This window comes from Mauremys mutica, chromosome 6 (assembly GCF_020497125.1).
Source record: "Mauremys mutica isolate MM-2020 ecotype Southern chromosome 6, ASM2049712v1, whole genome shotgun sequence".
Taxonomy (NCBI): Eukaryota; Metazoa; Chordata; order Testudines; family Geoemydidae; genus Mauremys; species Mauremys mutica.
Window position 1 is genome coordinate 30,091,823 of NC_059077.1, and position 26,151 is coordinate 30,117,973.

Below are 26,151 nucleotides of genomic sequence, written 5' to 3' on the forward strand. Positions count from 1 at the left end.
GATATAGTCTTTGTAAATAAACAGGATTGCCTCAAAAAAATACCTGACTTCATCAATTTCTCCACCTAACAGAAACAAACCATTGGTTTACAAAACAAACTGAAGATTGGTTTAGTCCTCAGGTCAAAAAGGGTAACAAAGATTAAAATCTAACATTTAATATAGGATTGGTTGTCTCTTCTACCTGCCGCAATACCAATTTGAGACTGTGACCTCTTCAGATTTAAGAAGTTAAAGACAGCCAGGTTCATTTTACATACATAGGAGTCTCCAAGGAAAACCCAGACTGCTGCAGGAAGTGGTGTTGGTGATTAGTTTTTCTTGATATGGTTCCCTCAGAATCTGTACTGAACCAAAATGGAATAAGAAGGAACTATGGCACTAGGACTGTCATTTTTTGAATAAGATGTAAAACTCTGGTTCTTCTACTTGTGAATAGTAAGGCAGAAATTTTCAGTAAGGGAGTCCTCGGGTTCCCATGCAGTTGTTACCTACATTTTTGCCTGCATGTAAACATGCTATTGCTGAGACAGTCCATGAAAACTGGGTGATTACCAGTGTGTTCAAATTATTATTTATTTATTTGTTATGTATACAGCACCATAAGTTTCCACGGCTCTTAAAAAAAATGAAAAGTCATGGTCCCTGCCTTGAAGATTTTATCTAAGGGCCAGAATTGAAAAGGTTTTTTAGGCACCTAAAGATGCAGATGTCTCCTAGGAGATTTACAAAGTGCCTAGGTGCTTAACTCCATTAGAGAGAGGCAGCTAGGCACTTTTGTAATCCAATAATAGGAACTCATCTGAATTTTTAGGTGCCTAAAATACCTACACACTCTCTCTCTGACCTCCCCCACCATAATAAACAAACACATAAATAGAAGAACTATCTGTGAATTAAACTGCTTTCCCCTTTTCCTCTGGCAGGAATTTTTTTTCTTTTGTATAACTTTCTCAAGTCAGGGCTTTTGTTCACCTTTTCCCCCTTTCTGTACATGTGGTTTATGTTATAATTCAAATACCGTCACAGATTTCATCTCAGCTGTCTAGTTTATTTTCTTTGGAGCAAGAAATCCACCTTCTGTACCTGAAAATCTGCTCACCCACCATTATAAATTGCATTTAAAACTGCCGATGTGGTACTACAATCAGCAATTTGCCTATATTTTTATGCATGTAGCCTGTCATCAATTTGTGTCTCCTACAGCTTAGCAATTTGCTGGGAAGAAGTATTTTTCCTCTAGGTTTTTATTAGAACTCTCAGAAGCCCCTTCTCCTCCCCTAAGTCCATCTCCCTCACTCTGACCAAGTCATGACAATGCATCTTTGCATTTTTGTAACTATATTCATCTCTATGATCTGTAATGTGTCTATCCCTCCAATATCTGGCTCTGTTTACAGACATATAGAGATACATGAATACCCTGAAGGAAAAGGAACAAAGCTGCCATTCCCTGCCCTCAGATAAGACCAAACAGGGATTAAAATGAGATAACCAGGTATCAGGAGCTCAGACTCAATGGAACCTAGAAGTTGTTATTATAACCAGGCATAGCAAGCCACTGTAAAAAAACTCCCTTTATTTCATGTGTAGGGAGAACAAATTTGAAAATACTAACCCATATCAGTGATCGACACTGACTTGCATTTGGCATTGAGAACAGGCACTCTGCTTATTTGTATGAGTATATTGATTTGAAGTGACCCATCCCAATGTCAGCAGCCAGAGCTTCAACTTGCAGTAGAAAATTCTGAAGTGCAGAAAAAGCTATGAGCTTTCCGCTCCTCATGGGTTAGCACAATGCTACTGTGTTTGGGTGGCTTTGCAGGAAAATGTTTAAATCTAGATATGAGGTTTAATGGGCATGTGCCAAGCGAAGCTACTTGAACCACATGCTAAGTTGCCAAGGAAACTAACAGGATGGATACCTGTGGCACAAGTTTTCCTAGGGTGTGGGAAGGCAGGATAAGTCAACAAAGGCAGTCTGCAAGGTGCATCATTTGGAATAACAATGAGGAGTCCTTGTGGAACCTTAGAAACTAACAAATGTATTTGGGCACCAGGTGCCACAAGGACTCCTTGTTGTTTGTACTGATACAGACTAACACGGCTACCACTCTGAAACCTGTCGTTTGGAACAGAATCAAAATCTCAGGCTCATCTGGTGAGTGCATTGAAGACGTCAGTGTTTAATTTAAGGTTCTCCCAGGCAGTGAAGAGCAAGTCAGGCTTGCCTGCTGAGGCTACAATTGGGATAGCTTCTCCTATTCCTAAGAAAGAGATGGGGAGTAAGAGAACCTTAGGCCTGGTCTACGCTGGGCGGGGTGGGGGTCGAACTAAGGTACGCAACTTATTCGCGTAGCTGAAGTCGAACTACCTTAGTTCGAGTTACTTACCCGTCCTCACGGCGCGGGATCGAAGTCCGCGGCTCCCCCGTCGACTCCGCCACCGCCATTCGCGGTGGTGGAGTTCCGGAGTCGACGGGAGCGCGTTCGGAGTTCGATATATCGCGTCTAGATGAGACACGATATATCGAACTCCGAGAAGTCGATTGCTACCCGCCGATTCGGCAGGTAGTATGGACGTACCCCAAGTATCTAATTTTAGTTTGGTATCTGTGCACTGAATTTATGTGTCAGTTTGAAGCTTTGTTCAATTTTCTCATTCTGTATATTTTTGTTAGTCTTAGACTATGTCAAAGTTAGCATTCTCTCTCCCTCTCTCCCCCCCTTACTATGTGGAGCCTCTTAATGTAAAATATCATAGTAACATACTAAGGAGGAAATAAATTCTAACATGGCTGCTTTCAGAGTATGCTGCTGTGTTATCAGCCAACTCCAGAGAGATGCTGAGCACCTGCTGAGTCTCTTACTTCAATGGGAGCCGCAAGTGTTCAGTGTCTCTTATGATTTGGTCCTATAAAAGGAATTGAACATTAGCTCTGGAAGAGTTATGCCCAAGATCCTTGAATATGGCCAAGGATTGCTTGACTTTAAGCCAGCTTTGTGCACCCTCTCTCCTGCAATTGCCATATATTGAATCTGTCTCTCCCTTCCCTTCCCCCCAAATTAATTACAGCAGCTCAAAACTTCAACCAAGTGTCAATAGCCTCATTATGGGTGGGTTTTTTACCCACAAAAGCTTATGCCCAAATAAATCTGTTAGTCTTTAAGGTGCCACTGGACTCCTCATTGTTTTTGTGGACTAACAACACAGCCACCCCTCTGATACTTGGTCTCATTATGGCAAACAGGGATCACCAGGGCGCAAGGTTACCAACTCTTGTGGTTTTTTGTTCGGTTTTTTTTAAGCACAAATCTCACAGTATTGGTGTTTTTCTTCAAACCTCTGCTCCTGGAGGCATGTGACTAAGTGAGAATCTCAGCCTTCAGTAACAAAAGCTTGAAAACATGACTTGGATGTAAATAGTGGCCCAGAAACCAAAGATGGCAAACAAAAGGAACCAAAACTCTGGTGTTTGACTTTAAAACCAGGAGATTTTTTAAAAAGCTCTTTATTTTGAAGGCCTGACTCATTACTGAATGCTTGGGATTTGGTGATACTTTGAAGCCCTGACCATACTGCTTTTTGCACAACCTCACCCCTTACGCCAGCCCTGATGTGGTCAGATACACCAGGTTTAGAGCAAATTTGCACTGGCAATGCAACATTGTGCCCTGAAAGCAAGAGAGAATCTGGGCCTACATTTCTAACAAGGTTAATTTAATGCCATCAAACTTTTTACTTCACTCTGTTGAAAGATCCATCAAATTGGTTGGCTGTACAAGGCAACTGGCTAGGGTTAAGGGTCACCATAATTAAAATTTTGAATGATCTATTTGAAAATGTTTCTCAACATTAGATTTTGTAATGCCTTTATTAAAACAAAAACACACCCCAAGTAAAAATTTTTGATCCTGAGCTTCAACGGATAGTGTCCCTTTAATTCTCATCCAATAATTATATTGTGCACCTCTAAGGGTTTTTTGGGTTTTTTTTTTTTTTTCTGAAAGCAACTTACACAGTCATCTATAAAAATACAGTTCATTGCCCCAGGAAAAGCAAACTCTTAAATTATTAAGTACTGTGAAGCTCCACAAAAGTACAGTAAATTATAGCCCTCTAAGTTGCCTCTTTATTTCCACCCATTTAAAAAAATGTAGATTTGATGTCAGTTCAGATTTTTAATATTTAATTTCTATCTAAAGAAAATGAATGGTAAAGACAATGCTGTTTGTTTAAGTAAAGTGGTAGGTGAAATTTAAGACAACACATTATTGTCTGAAGTAAAATAATACTACCTGTAATCTTAATGTTTTAGCAGTTCTTAGAGCAAAAATACATCTATACGTAAAAAATTTGCTCATCCACCACTTTTAAGCTGCACTAAAAACTGCCTATGTGGTACTACAGTCAGCAGTTTACCTATATACGTATGCATGTAATTTGTCATCCATTTGTCTCTTTGGGATTTGGCAATGATTTCTTCCAGTTATAGCATTCATTTCAAAAGTTTTTTTTCTCCCCGGTCCTCCGATGCTCCTTGGTAATTGGCAGAGGAAGGAATGGAGTCTGAAGTATTATAAACTAACAGGTGGCATTTCAGCTGCTGTGAATATAATGAATGTTGGATCTGCTGTTGCAAAGTTAAACTGCCCTTGTTATCCATTATCCCTCTCACTCCATGTGGAAGATCTACCACTACTGCCAGACTTTTCAAGGAGGAAGGGCTTTTCACACCCTGAGAATAAATGAGTAAATGATCTACAAATAGAATAATTTCAAACAAGAACAATGAAAATGTGAACTACTAAAATACTTAACTTCATATTTTAAGATCTGTATGTAGCTCAGTCTGATCAGTGTTGCCAATCCCAAGAGTTCAAATATCAAGACATGGGATATTTATGATTTGAGTTTGAGCCTGAAGCAAACATCCAGTCCCTTTGGTTATTGTCAATAATACGCTTCAGTCAATTTCAGTAAATATATCTTTATAACTTGGGATAGATTAATTCATCATCTGAGTAAGGGAGAAATACATGTTCATTATGGTCAGGAGTTTAAGGGACTGCCTTGCTCCTCAGACAATTTGGGATTCTTTATGGTTTGTTTTGGGGTAGTTCTATTTCATTGGAGATGGTTCTATTTGTAGAATCTATTCTATTTCTGTTTGTAGATCATTTATTAAAAATGGGTAAGAGGTCTGCTATTTTTGGTACAGAGTATAAAATGTTATGTTAATCCCAGAGTATAAAATGTTATGTTATAGTCAATAACTGTATATCAAGAGAGGGGCATAAGGATATTAGAACTGAAGAAGGAATCTGCATAGGAGAAGATGAGGTTTAATTATGGAGGAGAATTTTTGCATGCTTAAATTGGGGGTAGAGGGACAACAAACAAAATCTGTTACATACTTACTATAACCCTAATCACTTTCCTTATATGTTTCATCCCTTTTGCCCACACCCTTCACCTGTCATCTTAGGGTATGTCTACACTGGCAGAGTTACAGCACCGACAGTTACAGCATCGCTCAGAGAGCGCTGAAGGGAAACCGCTGTTGTTTGTTCACACTGTCAGCTGCCTGCGTGATAGTGTGTTCACACTTGCGGCACTTGTAGCGGTATTCAGAGAGGTGTACTCTGGGCAGCCATCCCACAGAGGATCTCTTCTCTTCTTCTGCTAAGACTTGTGCGAAGGTGGAAGGGGTCACGGGCATCCTGGGTCCTGTCCCAAGGCCCCCATGATGCCTTGCTGTGCATCCCAGCAATCCCTGTGCTTCTGTCTGCATTTGGCCCAATCCTTCAACAGTTTGTGTACTGTGCATTCTGCGTCTTTGGTCTGCAGGAATGGATCCCGCGCTGTTAACCAATATGCTGCTTGCTCTCACTAACACATCATGAATGGCAGTGGAATTATTCCTTAAACTATAAAGATACGAGGAGTTTAAAACTGATCTCGCCACGTGTAGTAGCTACAACACGAGATTGCTTGTGGCATTCATGTAGGTGCTGACCACAGCGAAATGTCACTTTTGGGCTCGGGATACAAGCATTGAGTGGTGGGATCACATCGTCATGCACGTCTAGGATGACGAGCAGTGACTGCAGATCTTTTGGATGAGGAAAACCACATTCATGGGACTGTGTGATGAGCTTGCCTCAGCCCTGCAGCGCAAGGACACGAGAATGAGAGCTGCCCTGCCGTTGGAGAAGCACATGGCGATTGTACTATGGAACCAGTTTAGAGTGGGAAAGTCGATTGTTGGACTCATGTTGACAGAAGTGTGTAAGGCCATTAATCGCATCCTGCTCTGAAAGACCATGACTTTGGCAAACATGCGTGACATTGTGGATAGCATTGCACAAATGGACTTCCCTAACTGTGGAGGGATGATAGATGACACGCATATTCCAATTTTAGCACCAGACCACCTAGCCATCGAGTACATTCATTGGAATGGGTATTTCTCAATGGTTCTCCAGGCGCTTGTGGATCACAGTGGGTATTTCACAGATATTAACGCAGGCTGGTCTGGAAAGGTGCATGACGCCTTTTCAGGAAGCTTATAATCATTACTGTCCTCACATTTTCCACAAACTGCGTTCATTATGGAAGATACCTCACTGCTGAGGGTGAGCAGGGAATCAAGAGAGGGTCTTTTCCAAGACTGTGGCTTCTGCCCTGGCCTTTATGCGGCTCGCCTGTGTGCAGCAGTGGTCCCCCACCCCGTGCGGCAGAGTGGCGCAGGAAAGTTACCCTTAATGGGGCAAGAAACAAAGCAGCTGTGTCAAAGAACCTGCAGCAGTGGATTGCCCAGTGTCTCCGAGAGTTTTGTGGAGATCTCTGAGGCAGATTCCCATGAAGAAAGGGAATCAACACCCTGTTCTGCCACTCAGACTAGGCATGTGGTGGTATGCGCATCATACAGACTCAAGCCTGCTTTCTGCAACCCTCCTGTCTCCAATAACTCAATTCAGCGATTCCCAAAATAAAAGCCACTTACCAGGGGCCTCCTCTCCTGTTTGCACTTCGTCAAGCTCCAACAGCTGTGGCTGGCTAGTCTTCTCCATGGTAGAAAACAGCTCCAGGCTGCATGCATCTCTGACCTCCGAGTCGTCCTCTGCCTCTGGGTCCCCCTCCCCTTCCACATCCTTATCCAAGATTTCCTCCTCCTGGCTCAGTCCACTCTCGACTGGCAGACAAGCCACCGAAGTATCTACAGTGGCCTTCGCAGTGGAGGTAGAGTCGCCCCCAGGGTAGAGTCCGCTGGTTGGATATGAAAAATACTCAATAAAAATATATCCTAAAATGACCCTTAATAGGGGGCATAGATCAGTGTTCATGTTGCACTCCCCATCAGTACCTAGCCCAAGCTGGGGAAGCTAATGATCCTACCAGCAGACCAAATTCAGTGATGAATCCTGGTCACATGTCATCTAAGGCATGTTGCACATATGCTAAGAAGAAGAAGACCCTTAATCACAGGATATATAAAAGTATAGCTTGATCAGATCACTCAATTAATTTGGTGAGAAATATTCATAATTACCACAAGAATCATCTACATTCATTGAAAGATATATTCTGAATGATACTTATGGAAGTCCACACTACACTTGAGTAAGGATAGCTGGCAAGGAAGTGTGCTACAAATGGAGAGATTTGATTAACCAAATCAGTCATAGGGCCAGATTTGGCCCAGGGACTTTATAAAAGAGAAAGTCACAGTCCATTCCCTTCTTTGGCAGTCCTTGCCATGCTGTGACTAATTTGGGGCCTTCTGCAAACTAGTTCTTACTCATGCATAGTGTCCTGTTGGAGACAATGAGACTATCTGTGTGAGTAAGAGAGTGTGCGGGATTGGGCCCTTAAATGGCAAACTCTTATTTGGTCCTGATCCTACAACCTTTATATGTGTGGCTATTCCCATACTCAGACAAGTCAATACTCAAGTCCACACTTTTAAAGATAGAGTAAAACACTGATTTAAGTCTTTATGCCTTTTTTATCTACAGAATATCTTCTTCACTTTGAGATTCTGATGGAAAACTCTCCTCAATATTGCTGAAGTTCTTTGCACAAGTGTTAAGAAGCACTGCCTTGGCAGACTTCAAGGAGTAGATAGCAATGAGATTAGAGCTGTGAAGGCAGATACTGATAGGAAAGAAACTGGAGACACCTCCAGCCCATCATGGGAGGAGGAAACGGATTCCTATAGTTATGTGCAATTTGTAGAATTGCTGTGTGCGTGTATTCAGAACACTTACTTTTGCTTTGTTACAGGAAGAAAAATTGCTTCAGTCTAGTGTATTTGGAGTTGATGCAGGTTGGGAAGTAACATTCATCTCCCAGGGGAAAGGGTATGGGCTACCATAGAACATGGCATAGCAGCTGCATCCTTCACGACGAGTTACTAGGAGTACTTGGACTATTGGATCTGCAGAATTGTGAATCCACAGGCCCGCTGTCAGCCCAGACCCAAAGTGGCTGTAACAGCAGTGATCTTTCTCCTTTAAGGGGGTAGGGGTCAGCCAGCCTGACCATGGCATGGCCCTGTCAGGTTTCAGGAGTTTTGATGTACACAAGCGCTTTGGAAATGGCAGAGGCATATACTAGGAGAGAAGAAGTGGGAATAGTTAGTGGTTGAGGAAAAACCTGTGTTACTGTTCCTTCAAGGGTCTGATGAGATCAGGAGCCTTGTAAGACAAAGTGCCCCTCTCTCCCAGCCAAATAGGAGAAGCCCTGAGAAGAAGGGCAGTGCATATGCTAACTCTTCCCAAGCAGGAGGAGGTGTGCTGAGCTCTCCCAGCCTAGGGATGAAAGGACTGAGTGGAAAGGGGCCCACTGGGAGAAGCTGGCTGCTGACTGAAGCTGGCTTGAACTAAACCCAGCTCCAGAGAGAGGGCTGAGGGACTTCTGATCTAAGGAGAGGAAGCCTACCTGAACTATTATACGGACCCCAAAAGAAGCACTGTCAGACTCCTGAACTTAAGTGAGGAAGCCTGTTTGAATTAGCACCTAGACCCCATAAGGAGGTTTGGACTGGAGGGATAATATTTTGTATTGGTAAAAAAGTTAATAAATAAGACCCTACAAAGGGGATCTTCTTCTCAGTACTTTAGTCTGGAGTAAATTATTGCAAAAACCAAGGAGCTGTGGGCAGTATGCCCGCAGGACCATCCGGTGCCTCAAAGAGGGACAGAGCCCTTCTACAGTGGTCTTTATGGGGCCACATGGAGACCATTTCCTGATACCTCTGCAGGGCCACACACCTGGCTGACCCTGCAGGGTAACCCAGGATTGTCAGGCCACTCACTAACACCTGCCTTCAGTGTGAGAAGCCTTGTTTGTACCTGCTAGGGATCAGCTCCCTGACACTCCCAGCCACAGGCAACGCAAGCACACCCATCTCTGCAGGCCCGCCAACAGAAATTCCAGGCCCCAGGGCTGAGGGTCCATCCCTAGGGGGGTGGGCCCTGGGGCAGAAGTGATGAATCTGTCACTTCTGGGACCAGCCGTCACTCCTAGGCATGCACAACCACTCTGGGCCCCAAGCTTTGGGGGCCCCGCAGACTGACACGATTGGCCAGCACAGTCACACATGTGCCTAGGAGATCTTTGGCCTGCCCATATAATTTAAAAAGGCCCAGGGCTCCTGGCCACTGCAGAGGAGTCAGCTGGGGGGCCCCAGGCCCTTTTAAATCACTCGGGCTCTTGGGCAATTGCTCCCTTTGCCCCCCTGTCGGTGGATCTGCATCTCTGTCCAAGCAGGCTCCACTGTCCCTCCTGCAAGCTAGCGACAGGCACACTCCAACCTCCAGGCATCCCCCCTGTAGTCCAGCCTCTGTTTCACTGGATGCTCTCAGAATTACTAGCTCCTCTGTTCCAAAAGGAACACCACACACAGCTTACTAGTTACACTTAGAACACAGCTCCACTTAACACAAAGCACTTAGATTTGTTCATAGAGAAAAGCAAGTGTAAGTTTATTTAACAAAGAACAGAGATTCATATGCTAGCAAACAGAAATATAGGAAACAAAGGGTTGCATACAAAATGAGACCATAATGTACATTCTATAGCTGAAACTCAACAAGAAGCCATCTTGTCTAATAAGGTTCTGCTTACCCAAAAGTCCTTCTCTGTGTTTTTAACCAGGATGGCTGAGACAAAGACCACTGGCAGATTATCTCCCCCAATGAAGGATGCCAGGGTGTGTTTTTGCACCCCCTAGAGATTAGATCAGTTCTCTGTTGTCAGCTAAAGGAGCGTGTCCCACTCCCACACTAATTAATTTTCCTTCCAAAGTCACCACAAACTCTTTATTAGCACTTGACTCAGTATGCCAATAGACTTCTATTAGAGTACACACAATACATAATGGTCAGCTAGAGAGATAAGTGACTCCTACCTCCTGTCTGGTGGAATCTGTCTTAACCTGCCATTCATTACAATGTAATTTACAATCTTGAGAATGTAATTTACAATCTCTTTGTGTATGTGTGTGTATATGTATGTCTGTATATATATGTGTGTGTGTGCGTATGTATATAAATCTTGTCTATTATCTGCACCTATGTTTTGCAAAGATTACGAAGACCAGTGTGACACAGGCTGTCAGTAGAAACCATACATGATCGCTTTTAACTAGAATGTCAATACCAGATCCAGGGGATTCCTGTAACCCTTATGCCCTCCTGTATGCTCTACTATTTGGAACCAAGAGGTCCTTGGATCACAGACCCCCCACGCTGTAGCACCCCTATGTAGGGTTTAAATGCAGGGAGGTCCTTGTGCCACTCCTCTGCATCAGGATGAATTTCATCCACAATTATTCCCATTGAAGTAAATGGGGTATCTGCATGACTGTTTTAATTGTGTGAATAAGGGTTAAAGAATCTAGCCTTTATTCTCTTCTAGATACAAATTCAGCTTTGTGATTTATTAATATTATTTTTATTTTGATAGCTAAGATAGCTAAGACATGCAAAGTGTAATGACATGTTCTGTACCAGATGAATTCATTTCTATACTATTTGGATTCTAAGACTTCTGTTCTCATTTGAACCAGTAAAAGCAACAAAGAATCCTGTGGCACCTTATAGACTAACAGACGTTTTGCAGCATGAGCTTTCGTGGGTGAATACCCACTTCTTCGGATGCAAGAGTAAACCAGTGTAAATCAGGAGTAACTTCACTGTAGTAAATGAAAGCATAATCAGGTGGTCAGATTTTGTGTAGTCTTCAGAATAGCGAGAAACTATAGCCACGTTCAAAAAGGAAAAAATCAAGCATACGATGATTAGGTTCTGTGTATTGCTGGGCAAAATAATTTTAATCACTAATAGCTAATTTGGCATTCTTCCTGTTCCCAAATTATCCTTGAAGAGATTTGGGCCAGATTGCTAGCTGTACTCAATCAACATTGGATGCAGCTTTGGGGTAGGGGGCATAATGATGCTACTTGCAGTTCCTTAGTTATGTGGCTGAGTTGACGCCAGCCTGCTCCCTATCATAGTTTAGAGAAACCTCAAGACTGCTTTGAACTATGCCAGCCAAGAACAGCCATCAAGTACTGTTCTGCCAGCTCTGAATTTCTGGAGAGTGGGGAAACTCACTCCAGCTGTACCCATTGTTCTGGCCTTGCTTCCTACACTTCTACATCACCTGAGGATTCCCCCATTCCAAGAAAATCCTCAGCTAGTTAAATCCATCAGGTTTTATAGCCCCTTTTCTTTACTGGACAGGTGTAAATGGGCCACAACATGTTGGAGTCTGATTTTTATGAATGTATGTGTTGCGTTGCATGTCATTGTTTAACAAATACTTTGTGAACATATTTGAGGCAGTGGGTTGCTTGCAAATTATTCACTTCAACCATATATTTGACTATTTCCTCATGAAGTGTGAATAGTCAGCTATGTCACATGTTATTATGTCAGCCCCCTGACTGTATGACTGACTGGATATATAGGGGATCAAACATTTCTGCCTCAAATGTAAATATATTGATACAAGAATTCTCTTGGTTGCATATGGGTATTAACCAGAAAACAGCCATTCCATAATATTTTTTGTGAACAAGCAAGTAAAAGGGGTGGGAATGTAGCCAAACTGAAAAAGATTTGCACATTTTTTCACATTATTCATGAACAATTTTTCACATTCTTTATCCAGCTCTTGTATTGTAACTGAGTTTACCCAAATGCATAAATCAGCTCCCTGAGTATTTTAGGAGTCTATCCAGCTACTTTTCTCTTTAAACATTCCCTTGTCAGTATACAATGTTGTGCCAAGAGCTATATCTGTGTAGTTTAGAGAATTTAGATAATTATGTAGGAGGATGGAAAATTAATTTAATAAAAAATAAAATAGGGTTTATATTACTGAACAGTCTGTTGGTGCATAGCAAATATCACCAAGGCATAATGACTGAGATAAATCTTCTTATGTAACATTTTATCACTGCTCTGCACACCATAACCTAAACTATAATAAACAGCATCTCTGTAAAACCAAAATAGTTTAAGTACAATGACTGACAGATTAATAATTGAGTTAGGAGAACAGCAGATATATAAAGAAAAGCTATCATCTTCCACTCAAAGCAAGCATTTATTTTTCATCCATACATATGTGCAAAGATTCAGGTGTGACCATGCAGTTTGCATCATTTTGGTGATAATGACGCATCAGACCTAAAATACAGTTGACAAGAAGGTGTGAGTAGGGGAAAAAAATTACCATGGGGAAATAGGTTTCAAGCCTAATTTAATGGTGTCAAGTTTGCAAATTAATGTGCCAGCAAGGCCCCTCTGCCATGTACATTGGCCAAACCAGACAGTCTCTACACAAAAGAATAAATGGACACAAATCTGACGTTGAGAATTATAACATTCAAAAACCAGTCGAAGAACACTTCAGCCTCCCTGGTCACTTGATTACAGACCTCAAAGTCACAATTACTCCAACAAAAAAACTTCAAAAACAGACTCCAACGAGAAACTGCAGAAATGGAATTAATTTGCAAACTTGACACCATTAAATTAAGCTTGAATAAAGACTGGGAGTGGATGGGTCATTACACAAAGTAAAACCTATTTCCCGAAGCCAATTTCCCCCCCTACTGTTACTTCACCTTCTTGTCAACTGTTGGAAATGGGCCATCCTGATTATCACTACAAAATATTTTTTTCTCCTGCTGATAATAGCCCACCCTAACTGATTGCTCTCGTTATAGTTAGTATGGCAACACCCATTTTTTCATGTCCTCTGTGTATATATATCTTCCTATTGTATTTTCCACTGCATGCATCTGATGAAGTGGGTTTTAGCTCATGAAAACTTATGCTCAAATAAATTTGTTAGTCTCTAAGGTGCCAGAAGTACTCCTCATTCTTTTTTTTAAAAAATAGAGTAATCTGTAAATATGGACCTGGTTTTCAATGGTGACTTCTTGAGATACAGATATATAATCTCCCATTCCAGATTTGTCTATCATTGATTAGAGTTAGTCTATTAACACTATTATAAATATTTGTCAGGTACTGAATAGAGCAGAATTTGGTTTTGTAGTACAAGAACCACAGTGTTAGATACACTAAAATCACGTGAAACCACCTCATAATTCATAGGCCATTGCACCAATTAATTATGAACATGCACCATTTGTACTGATGGGTCTGGTGTGAGATCAGGGAATACAAGATTCAACCAAAAGAGATGGTGGCTTCAGCAGGGTTTGCAAAATAAATCATTCAGGTGGTGACCACTCAGTTTCATTTAAGACAAAAAGAGGCGCTGGCAGTGACAGTGGCATTTAGGAAGAGAGAAAGAAAAGAGAAATATGGAAGAGCTTGAAAATACATCAAATCCAGGTATATATAAAATCAACAAGACAAATTTTCTTGTTTCTGTGAAAGCTTATAATTCTTTTGTAGGATTCTAGTGATTACCCAAACCTCTTAAGCATCAGAACCCCTTGATGTAATTATAACTTCTGAATATACGATAAGGATTGAGAAATGAGAAAGATAGCCCTTACTGTGGTTAAGGCAAAGAAATAGGTGACAGGAGAGCCTCTTTGCCAGGTACGTAAGGTGTGACCTTGGGTTTGCCACATAGGGTCCTGTCTTGTGTATTGCAGAGTAACTTCTGCATGGTCAATATGAGCACCACAAAGGAGGTAGAAATCTTGATTTCAAAAGGCTGTCTATACATCTTGTGGCCTTTCTCCTTGAGCAACAATTTATGCCCACAAATCAAACAGTTTAGCATCTGAGGGATAATATTTACACCCAGAATGAATGGTAGGAATGAATGTTTGCCACCCTTTTCGGAGGAGCGGGGGGGGGGGGGGCAGGGGAGATGGCAAGAAGTTCAATTTACATCTCCAAACAAGAAGACTGGTCTTATCCCAGCTAAATATCTACCCCAAAATGAGTCTCTCTGAATATGGAACATAATATGGTACATTATAGTTGAGAAGACAAATAAAAATGTATTTGATGGTTATAACTTCACTTTCTGCTAATTGATATTCCAAGACCAGATCAAGATTTTCCTGAATTTATTCCTTTTTCAAAATTATTCAATTACTTTTTTGTAATTTCATGGAATATTTATTATTCAAGCTGTGTTGGTTAGTCAGAACTCACACAATTGTTTCTAACCCCTGATTAGTAGCGCATCCAAGAATTGATAATTCAAAATCTCAAACACACAAATTAAATGTTCAGTTTTTGGAAATATTTGTGCAGGCATCTTTGAAATTAACTCTTTGTGCGTGTTTGTTTCTCTCATTCAAGGTGAATGTGGAATGGGTATAAGCATGGCCAAAGCGAATTTCTTTAAAATAAAGTGACTGTTAGTGTTTTGCACTAGTTACTCAATTCTGTCATACAACATGTTCTTACCTAATCTATCTTTTTCATCTGTAGCAACCCTCAAATAATAATCTTGAAGCACATTGCAGTCATCAATAAAGTAGTATAAAGCCAGGCTAAACAAATACATTTTTAAAATAGATGACCATTTCTAGGGCTATGGGGCTATTTGACACACAATATATGTCACAGTATAAAGCATCACACAGGAAACTTGAATGATGAGGTTTACTAAAAGCTTTGGCTGAAGAAAGTATAGTGTTTGATTAAGTTCTGATTGCCTTGAAGAGTGAGAACATAAATAAATCTTACTTAATTTTAGTAGTAGTATTATGGCTGTGAGAGATTGCAAAAACCTGTCTGGTTGGCAAGTAGCACTCTTTCAAAGCAGAGCAAACAAAAAAACAACATGTGAGATCTCAAAGTTGAGAAATTTTGCTTGCTTTGCATTAACTTCTGTACCACCAGCACAATAAACATTCTGTAAATTTACAGCTAAGAAAGACCTTTTTCTTGTAATTAGTCCTGATTTTCTTTTGCATTTGCTGTTTAAACTTTGAGGGTCATTCAGGTTTCTTTCATTAGTTCCGCCCCCTTAACAAGCACACTATTCTAATAATTGCGGTTCCTGTTTTATGGAGGGGTACTAGTCTATAGTTGAACCCTATTTTCAATGTGATTTTAAAACCACTCCCTAACTTAGTGAAAACAAAAGCCATCCACCTGAAATATCATAGGTGTGATCTAGAGCACATCATATGAAGGGTTTAAAAGTGAAATGAACACACTTTTTCAAACATTCTCCTTTTTTTGGTTCATCTTAATTCCATATTGGGTTTGGCCTAGGAACTACAAATTTGTTTCTCCTTAGTTTTGGCAAAGACTGGTATCTTTGGCTTGTTTAGAGTCTATGGAATTGTTTAGTTTTTAATAGTGTTTTCTATGTGCTGTGCATTATGGACTCAATAAAACTTATAAACTCAGCATGGGCCTGATGTAGATGGTTAACTAGCCATAATGGGGGAAGTCGCCCTGAAGGGCAAAGGAATGTCCTGTAATTTATGAATACTGCATGTGACATGGTTGTTGGGATAGTCACTGTATGGCTTTATTGGATCATTGAGATGATTACTGTATGCATATGTTGGTTTAGTTTAATATCAGGTGGTTGGGAAATAAGCAGGAGAGCCAAATAATGATGCCAGATAAAACACTTCCTGGTAGATCCTTCAAGGGTTAAGAGATAATGTCTGAGCTACTAATTGTGATGAACCTACTTCCTTGGCTTCAGCACAGTTACACAGCTGTTTTGCCAAGAATGGGAAAGAACAGACCAAAAAGGGGGGTGCACTCAGAGAGACCAGAATGGTATTCAGAAGTGCAGCTGGCTGTGAAGCCATGACAAAACCACAAAAGGGCACTTTGCAGGAGTGGAAGATAAAGAACCACATGAGGGAAAGAGCAGTCTGGGAAAGAAAGGGGCTAACCTAGCAGTCTTTAATCTGTTCCCCAAATTAATCCTATAAATCTACTATACATATCTAGCATGCAGGTCTCTATGATGGGTAGACAGGTGGCATAGAGTTCTGTGAGAGGGACAGGTGTAGAAGGGAGGAAGACACAGGGGCTCACTGGGGAACTATCCTTATACAGCTGCAAACTCCATAGGGACTCCATTCATTGAACAATTCTTAACCATTTAATAAAAAATATATATAGTTCGTCAGGTTTGTAAATATCAGTTGATTACTTAAGAAGAAAATCTCTTGAATGAACTATGCAGTTATCCTGGAAATTCAAAGTTAAGGTTTTACTTAAAAATCTCAGATTTTAGAACATTTGGAAATACAGGCAATACTACTTCTGACCTAGTATCACCACAGAACTGCCAAAAATCCTATAATCAGAAAATATACATCTTTAATATTAGGAGCACTGAAAACTGAGCCATGATCAAACTGAACTATCTTACTTTTATTGACAGACTGAGAGAGTGTGCACTGCTGTAGCATTTAAACTGAAGTTCACTGGTCTTTAAATCACTACTCAAACTTTAAGATGTGCAGTCACCAGGAAAAGACAGACTTATAGATCTCATCCATAAAAGCAATCACATTCAGGATAATTGTTCAGTACATTTCCCACAAACTATATTGAGTTTCAAATGTAAAATTCTTATGAGATTTAGAATAAACATGTACAGTAACTATTGTACATTGATCAATGAAACTTTTAAAATTAGAACCTAATTCAGGTGCCTTATCCAAGATCACAGGTGGTGAGAGAATTACTTAAATATCATAGATCTGCATGTACAAAATTAAAGGAATATATTCCAGTGTTACTCAACTAAAATGACATCATATAAAGTGGATTTAGGCTTCCAAGGCTGCAAGCTGTAAATTCCCTGGGTGGTCAGCTGTAAATTTCTGTAAAATTCCTAAGGTCCTAATCAAAAGATGCCTCATAAGTCTTAATTGAAAGTGATTTTTAAGGGCTGGGGCCCTCATTTTCAAATTAAACTCCCCAACAGGTATTGTTTTTCCCTTGGTTCCGTTACCTTACACTTCTAAAATTATATAAACTAGAGCAGCCATCAGCCTTTTCTGGATCCTTTTCAGGTCAGGTGGTGAAGAAAGAGAGCTGCTGAAACTCCCTTTGCCTCTAAAGGGGAAGAGCAAGCTCCACTGGGCAGCTCCTGTCTCTTTCAGGGCAGAGTTAGAGAAGATGCAACTCGTTCCCCTCCCACCTCACCCTAAAGAACAGGGAAACGTGAGGAAGTTAGATGGGGAGGGGAGAAGGGAGTCTGAAATGGAATTGGAGGGATGGGTGGGATGAAGGTGAAGGGAAAGAAGGAGGGTATGAATGAAACTTGTTAGAAAAGGGATACCTCGATGTTCTTGTTTGGGAGAATTGGGGAGTGATTAAAGATACGAGAGTGGGAAGAATATGGGCAATGGGGAGAGGCTGGGGTTGTTGAAGATGGAGAAAGAAATGCAGTTAGTGGTGGAGGAAAAAAAGGAGCAATTAGTAAAAGAAGGAAAATATAGTAAGGTTAATAGAATCAGAAAGTTTAATGTTAAGATGTTGTAGCATCTTGATGTGTGATCCCAGCACCCGTTGCAGCAGAAACTACAGAGATATGATTGGCACGTATGACATCAATAATGTGGCCCTTTGTGGTGTCCATAAGATGAAAATTGGCCTGTGGCCAAATGTTAGTGGTGCCACTCTCATAGGCAATCGTACATGTCTGTGCCTGGGCATTAGGGCTTTCTTTTGCCTTATTTTATATGAGATGGTCCTTGCTGTTGAATATAATGCATTAAAAAAATTACAGCCATTTTGAATATTTCAGCTATGAATTTAAAATAAATCCTTGTCCCTGGCTCATCTTTTAGTGCTTTGCTATTTTTTCCAGTTACTCAATAAAGTCCAATAAGTCTTAGATTCCATTTCTCTCTGTCATATTCCTACTTGAAGTACATACAGACAAATGAACTAACACTTCTACTGAAAGTGCTCAAATTATCTATTTCGCTCTGAAGAACTTCATCACGTCAAAGTTTTCCTCTGAAACTACGTTGCTTTTCTTTTCAGATTTGCTAGTACTTCATCTTGCTTGGTTGCACTCAATTTCTGACTCACAGGACTCTAGAATTCATATACTGTTTCTTTTCTGCTTATTGAGCATTTCAGTCTTGGTGCATGAATTAATTTACTTAACTTCTATTTAATTACTCAACTTCTAACTTTTAATTAAGACTCTAATCCAAATCTTTCCATTTCTGTTTCTCATTAGTTTTGTTATTTATTATTTGTATTACCGTAGCACCTAGATTCTCCAGTTATGGATTGAAGTTCTGTTGTTCCAGGTGCTGTACCCGGTAAAACTAGTCTCTGCCTCAGAGAGTTTACAATCTTGGTTGAGCTCATTTATAATCCCAAGAAGTTTGTCATCAATTCCATTAGCTGCTTTATCATTGCATTTTCTTTTCAGATCTTGTTGCTTTAAAATGTTCTCATATTCATCCTCCTCTTTCTGTGTCCTCTGTGTTTTGTGCCATTTTGTGTTTCCTCCCTCAACCTTTTAACATGAAACTTTCAGCTTCACCTGGTTTTCCTGCTTTCATGTTATCAAGTCATCTGAGGTTTGTGTTGATTAGGATAAAAGGTGTTCTGTTAGAATGTGTTAGCTATAAGGGCCTATTCACTTGTGCTAGGTGGGAAACAGTTTTCACATCCCATGAAATTTTTTTTGAGATATCAAAAAACTTTCTCATCCAGATTCAGGACAAAAAGTCAATCTCAAATTATCAAAAAAAAAAAATTGGTTCGGCTCAACTGAAATACTTCATTTTAATAATTTCAAAATGTTTAATATTATTTTTGAGATTTTTTTAATTTAAAAACTATTTTTAATATAGCTTAAATTTTGAAACCAAAAGAAAACACTTTGAACCAGAAAACTGGAGTATTTTTGTTTAGAAAATGCTGAAATAAAACATTTTGACAATTTTGAAAGTTTTTTCTCATTTTTTTTAGGGCTGAAAAATTCATCCAAACCAAACCATTCCATGAACAGTTTTGGTTTTGACAATCAGCATTTTCCAATTAAAAATCTTTTAGTTGAAAAATTCCCATCCAGCTCTACTGGTTAAAAGATGTGTTTTAAAAACACATTAACATCTTAATGCAGATAGGACAGGTTGTAGCTTAACATGTATTAGCTGGTTGTGTATTCTAGACTTACCCCCAAGTGTTCTGCTTGACCTGCCAACATATGTTAAAGAACAAGTTACTCCATCTCTATCGGGTTACTAAATAGTTATATTAGTGATCATATTTTAAAAGACCCTTTTTATCCTAGTGTATAAACTGCCTTATCTACATCAGACTTTTAGAGTGTTAGAACATATTAACACCTCTTAAAATCCTAGTCCTAACCAAGGTTTGAGTGATGGCCAATAGGTTCAAGAATTTAATGGTTCTGGAATATTTATATGAAGATGCTGAATATTCTTTCGCAGAGTACAAACATAATTGTTTTTAGCAGACTTTTGGTGAAAGATATTTTTACAATTCACTCAGATTCTGTGTTGGTGGGAATGAGAGGAGCATTATTGTTACAGACCTCACAATTCAGAAGCTGCAAATTTCATGTCATTGGCATAGCCTATCTGAAGGTTTGGTAGGAACTGCACTGCCCCCGGGGGAGCTCCTGGAGGCAGTCTGTCTTCCAGCTCTCTCAGGGCACAGAGGCTTCATGCTTGCTGCTACCCCCTTTATGGTATGCATCTTTCTACCTTCTGTATGACTGACAGGTATATGATAGGATGTGGCCATCCCCACGTGCTCACTGATTTCTTACCCCCTCTTGATTTTCTGTGTGCCCCAAGGATTGCAGAGTTTGAACTTCCCCCAAGCAATCCTGCTTGTTTTTACATCGTACACACAATTTTTAGGAATGACTCCTTACATTTTTTTCTCCTCCCTCACTGCCATGCACTCACATAAATGCCAAGCACAATTTGGCCTTTTCTGAATAAATTTCATGGATAAGGCCCTACTTCATAGCAATAGTGTGGAAATTGCGAATCCTGCAATATTAGACTTCCATTGCAATTTTGATTTTAATTAGCTTACTTTGCATAGTCTACAATTTTGCATACATTTTGAGAATGCAATTAGTACTGCACTAACATTCAATACCTGTAAAAGGCTAAAGTGATTGGACTTCTACAGCAGTTGTGTTAAGACTATTAGTCTTCTGAATTTTATGTTGTACCAGTCACTTTTTAAAAAAATGAATGTAATATAGCTGCAGCAAAATGTCTGGTTATCAAAATTTTTTTAGCAGGTATAACATAATACTTGAGTGTTTATATCATTCCAGCAATTTTTCTTAAACAAATAGGTCTTCTCTGGCTTTTCCAAATTACCACAATTAATAAAATCCATTATTACTTTTCCACGATTTTCCATGTTTTGTCCGCAACTCTGCCACAATTATTTTTAAATCATCCTGCGATTCAAGTAGGCCCTTACTCAGAGATTATTTTATTAGGGGTTAATAATTCCCACTGGACAGTCTACAACTTTACATTTGTTATCCTGATTAAATCACTCAATGCCCAGCAGAGAGAAGCTCCACCACAGTACTTTTGGTTTGCACCAGTGCAGCAACATTGGTGCAAGGTGATCAATGGCTAGAGCTGGGGCAAATTCCCTAGATACAAAAGTCTTAGAAATTTGTATGTCACTAGTATCCCTCTTGCTCGGAGCAGGTAAGAATGGAGACAGTGTTTTTGCTATCTGGGAAGGTTTTGGGTGAAACTTAAAATCCTTGCTTTTCTTTCTATAGGAAATTCTCTTGTAACAGAAATACAAAAAGGACTGGTTTTAGAGACAAGTCAGTTTAGTTTAGCTCGAATACAGCTAGAGTGTTCTCTCTTAGACTAGAGTGGACTAACCGGTGAAGAATAATTCACCATGATTCTATAAACTAGCCAGAAGGTAGTACCAAGAAAAGCATCAAACGCACAAAGTTCTAATTATAGGAAGATAGTTCCTTACTCATCACATATAAGTCACATTAGCCTAAGCTACATGCAATCCCTATAATAGTATGACTACATATTTTGGATTTCATTAGCACACTTCAGAAATCTTAATAGAAAATTGCAAAGAAAATAATTTAACATAGAAATTAGAGCTGTTGATTAATCACAGTTAACCAAAAAAATTAATTGCAATTAAAAAAATTAATCACAATTAATTGCAATTTTAATCATATTGTTAAACAATAGAATACCATTTGAAATTTATTAAATATTTGTGGATGTTTTTCTACATGTTCAAATATATTGATTTCAATTACAACAGAATACAAAGTGTACAGTGCTCACTTTATATTATTATTTTTATTACAAATATTTGCACTATAAAAATGATAAAATAAAGAATATTTTGAATTCCCCTCATACAAGTAGTGTAGTGCAATCTCTTTATCCTGAAAATTAAACTTACAAATGTAGATTTTTTGTTACATAACTGCACTCAAAAACAAAACAATGTAAACTTCGATCCTACAAGTCCCCTCAGTCCTATTTCTTGTACAGCCAATTGCTACGACAAAAAAGTTTGTTTACATTAGTGGGAGATAATGCTGCCCGCTTCTTATTTACAATGTCACCTGAAAGTGAGAACAGGTGTTCACGTGGCACTTTTCTAGCTGGCATTGCAAGTTATTTACATCCCAGATATGCTAAACATTCATATGGCCCTTCATGCTTTGGCCACTATTCCAGAGGCCATGCTTCCATGCTGCTGATGCTTGTTTAAAAAAATGTGTTAATTAAATTTGTGACTGAACTCCTTGGGGGAGAAGTGTGTATCTCCTGCTCTGTTTTTCTCGCTTTCTGCCATATATTTCATGTTATAGCAGTCTCGGATGATGACCCAGCATGTTGTTTGTTTTAAGAACACTTTCACTGCAGATTTGACAAAACGCAAGGAAGGTACCAATGTGAGATATCTAAAGATAGCTACAGCACTCAACCCAAGGTTTAAGAATCTGAAGTGCCTTCCAAAAATCTGAGAGGGACGAGGTGTGGAACATGCTTTCAGAAATCTTAAAAGAACAACACTCCAATGAGGAAACTACAGAACCCGAACCACCAAAAAAGAAAATCAACCTTCTGCAGGTGGCATCTGACTCATGATGATGAAAATGAACATGCCTCGGTCTGCACTGCTTTGGATCATTATTGAGCAAAACCCATTATCAGCCTGGACATGTCCTCTGGAATGGTGACTGAATTATGAAGGGACATATGAATCTTTAGCATATATGGCACGTAAATATCTTGCGACACCGGCTACAACAGTGCAATGTGAATTCCTGTTCTCACTCTCAGGTGACAAGAGTAAACAAGAAGTGGGCAGCATTATCTTCTGCAAATGTAAACAAACTTGTCTGAGCGATTGGCTGAACAAGAAGTAAGACTTAGTGGACGTGTAGGTTCTAAGGTTTTACATTGTTTTATTTTTGAATGCAGTTTTTTTGTACATAATTCTACATTTGTAAGTTCAACTTTCATGATAAAGATATTGCACTATAGTACTTGTATTAGGTGAATTGAAAAATACTGTTTATTTTAGTTTTTACAGTCCAAATATTTGTAATAAAAATAAATATAAAGTGAGCACCATACACTTTGTATTCTGTGTTATAATTTAAATCAATATATTTGAAAATGTAGAAAACATCCAAAATATTTATAAGAAATGGTATTCTATTATTATTTAACAGCATGATTAATTGCATGATTAATCACAATTATTTTAATCGCTTGACAGCCCTAGTAGAAATCAATGGGACTACTCACTGAGTGGCCTAGTTCTGCCACCCTTATTCACTGTTGGGTAGTACCTTCCTGTGCAAGTAGTCCACTTGGGTGAAAGGACTTGGTCAGTGTAAGGGAGACAGAATCATGCTGTGTGAGTAAGGAGCTGCCAGATTAAGCTTTTATTAGACAGCTTTCTTATTCACGGGTCACTCACTGTTTCAACACGCTTCCTTTTGGTTATCTCTTAACACTCCTTCTCTCACACCGATTTTACAGTGGTATAATTCCATTGACTTCAGCTGAATTATCTGATTTACACTTGTGTAAATGAGAGAAAAATCTGGCTCACAGGAATGCAAACCTGTTTCATTGACTGATGGAGCTGGACTCCAGGCTATAGTAGAAATGACACGCATTGAACATCTCAGGAGAGAGACCACTCCACTCTCAAATGATATTGCTTTCATTGTCCTCAGTTATCCATAGCTGAATCTGAATTCACATGGAACCTTAAGTTATTTATAAAGCTTTTAAGATTTTGGTTATGACATTGATATAGTGTGCAACATCACTCTGGTTACAGCATATGGTGTTGTGCAGATAGAGGATCACTGTTACACTAAAATTTAGGATATTAGGTCTGTTCACAGTTTCTGAATGTTTAGAAAGCCTGGGTTTTTTGTTGTTGTTGTTTTTTTAGCTCTACAATACTGTCTCCTTAGTTTTACAACAGGTTCCATCTGAAATCCATTTTTATTAATTTGACTGATCATAAATCCTAATATCGTTACGTTGGGCTCAGTTGTCCACAGTGTAACTGCACTAGAGTCAGCAGAGATATTCCAGAGACCAAACTGGCTCATTATCTGGAACTTTAAACTAAGGTACTGAACTTGGTTCATGATTAATAAACAAAATACAGTATGTTGATATAGACATTTGCATCAGGCTTTCTCTATTTTATTTGAATCCAGGTGGTGAAATCATGGACCAAATTCATCTCTGTGTTAGCTCCACTGAAGCCAGTGGTGTGCTCTATAGATGAAGTTTTTATTCACTAGTGTCTGGTCTATGAAATTTTACTGTGGCTGAATGTGGAAGTCATCAATCATGTTAAGGAACATGATGCTGAAAAAAAGGGTTGGTCAGTGAAGAACAGGACGAATTCTGTACAGCATCATGTCAGCTAACTATTTAAACCCTCACTGTGATTAAACCCCTAGTCTAGCAGGAAGGGAGGACAAGTGGCCTCTTACAGGACTTTAATCACACTTAGCAGATGTGATCTAAACGTGGTTTATCTTGGTTTGTGCTGAGCACTATCCTGCAGAGCATTGTGCATTGGGAGAAAGGAGCGATGCAGCAGAGGCGACACTGTACTACATAGCAACCTGACATCTGATCAGGAAGGGACACTAATGACAAACAGACACGGGCTAAAACCATAGCATAACGTTTGAAGATACCTGAGAGGTCTCTTTATACACTTTGACCAAGCTTGTATAACATGTTGAGCCAATAAAGTCTCATTAAATTGTGTCAGTGAACACAATTGTTGTTAACTGTATTCAGACAGTAAAATCTTGCAGGATAGCCTAGACTCTGCTGAATGACCACATCACTTCAAGCATCACTGAAGTGTTTGGAAGGCCAAATTCTTTGCTTAGTGGTGGGGATTCACAGCACAATACAGTATTTCTATCAGTCTAGAACTACTCTGTTGTCTTTGACTTGTATCTGTTCACTTTTCTCACTAATCTCTGTCCCCTCATTATCACTTTTTCTTGTTTAATGAAATTGGAGCAAGGATAAATATGGAACCCCCAAAAATGTCATTTTTATGGCATTTTTTCTAAATGTATTTACACTTTAAAACACATAATAAAATAAAGATCACATTTATTCCCCTGGGCCTGAAATCAACAATACATGATTAATACAAATTTGCCTAATGAAAAGGCACCAAAGCAATTGTGCTCAATAATGGTAGCTGATTAGAGCTGGGTGAGGACTGAAACAACAAATTCTATGAATATACTTTTGAATTTTTAAACAAATCCTCTTCTGTTATGTTCACTCCCATTTATTTGTTATGAATTATTCACCTAGCTCTTGGGCTGATGAAGGGTAATTGGTTTTGCAGGCATTGAGTGAGATTTCACCATTCCTTCTGAATTGTGTTATAATGGTTATTTATTAACTTCTATTACAGAAGCATCCAGAGGCTCTGATCTGGACTCCTTGGTGCTAGATACTGTACAACAGAGTAAAAGTCCCTTTCCAGAAGAGGTTACGATCTAAAACAGGATTGTCAAAGAGTTGTGGATAAGGGGTGTGATATATACAGAGTGTAATCAAAGATGGGTGACAAATTTAATATTAGTTCCATAGGGTTGATGTATATAAAAATAAACCCTCCCCACCCATATAAATAAGGGGGTGGGAGGAGCAGGGAAGCAGAGGGGATGCGTGCATTGGAGCACAGGAATAGGAAAAGAAGTAATGACTGAGGGAGAGGGAAGGAAGATGAAATGGTGAGAGAATTGGCAAAGAGAAAAAACAGCCAGAGTCAAAACAGAAGAAAGTAGTCTGACACCACTGCTACTGTGAGCTTCATTCATGGCTAGTCCATGGGGCTTGGTACAGGCCCACTTAAGTGGGTCTCCCCTGCTGGCCCAGGTTCAGGAGGGATGGGGAACAAGTGGTCTTAGCAGCTGGGTTTCACCCCCTGCCCCTCCCCAGGGGTGCTGGAACAATTTTTATTGTGTGTGGGGTGTGTGTGTGTGTGTGTGTTGAGAGCCATTGAACCAAACTGTAAACGATGGAAACCACTTCATGCCAGGGGGTGCAGCAGCCCCCCTAGTTCCAGCACCTGTGCCCCCACCCTTCTTCCTGCCTGCGCCCTC

The 26,151-nt window shown here is 39.6% G+C and overlaps 1 protein-coding gene across 1 annotated transcript in view; it reads right to left on the reverse strand.

Annotated features, from left to right (window-relative positions):
- Positions 1-26,151, reverse strand: part of EMB (embigin) — a 91,537-nt gene that overhangs the window by 64,917 nt on the left and 469 nt on the right. The window lies entirely within an intron of this gene.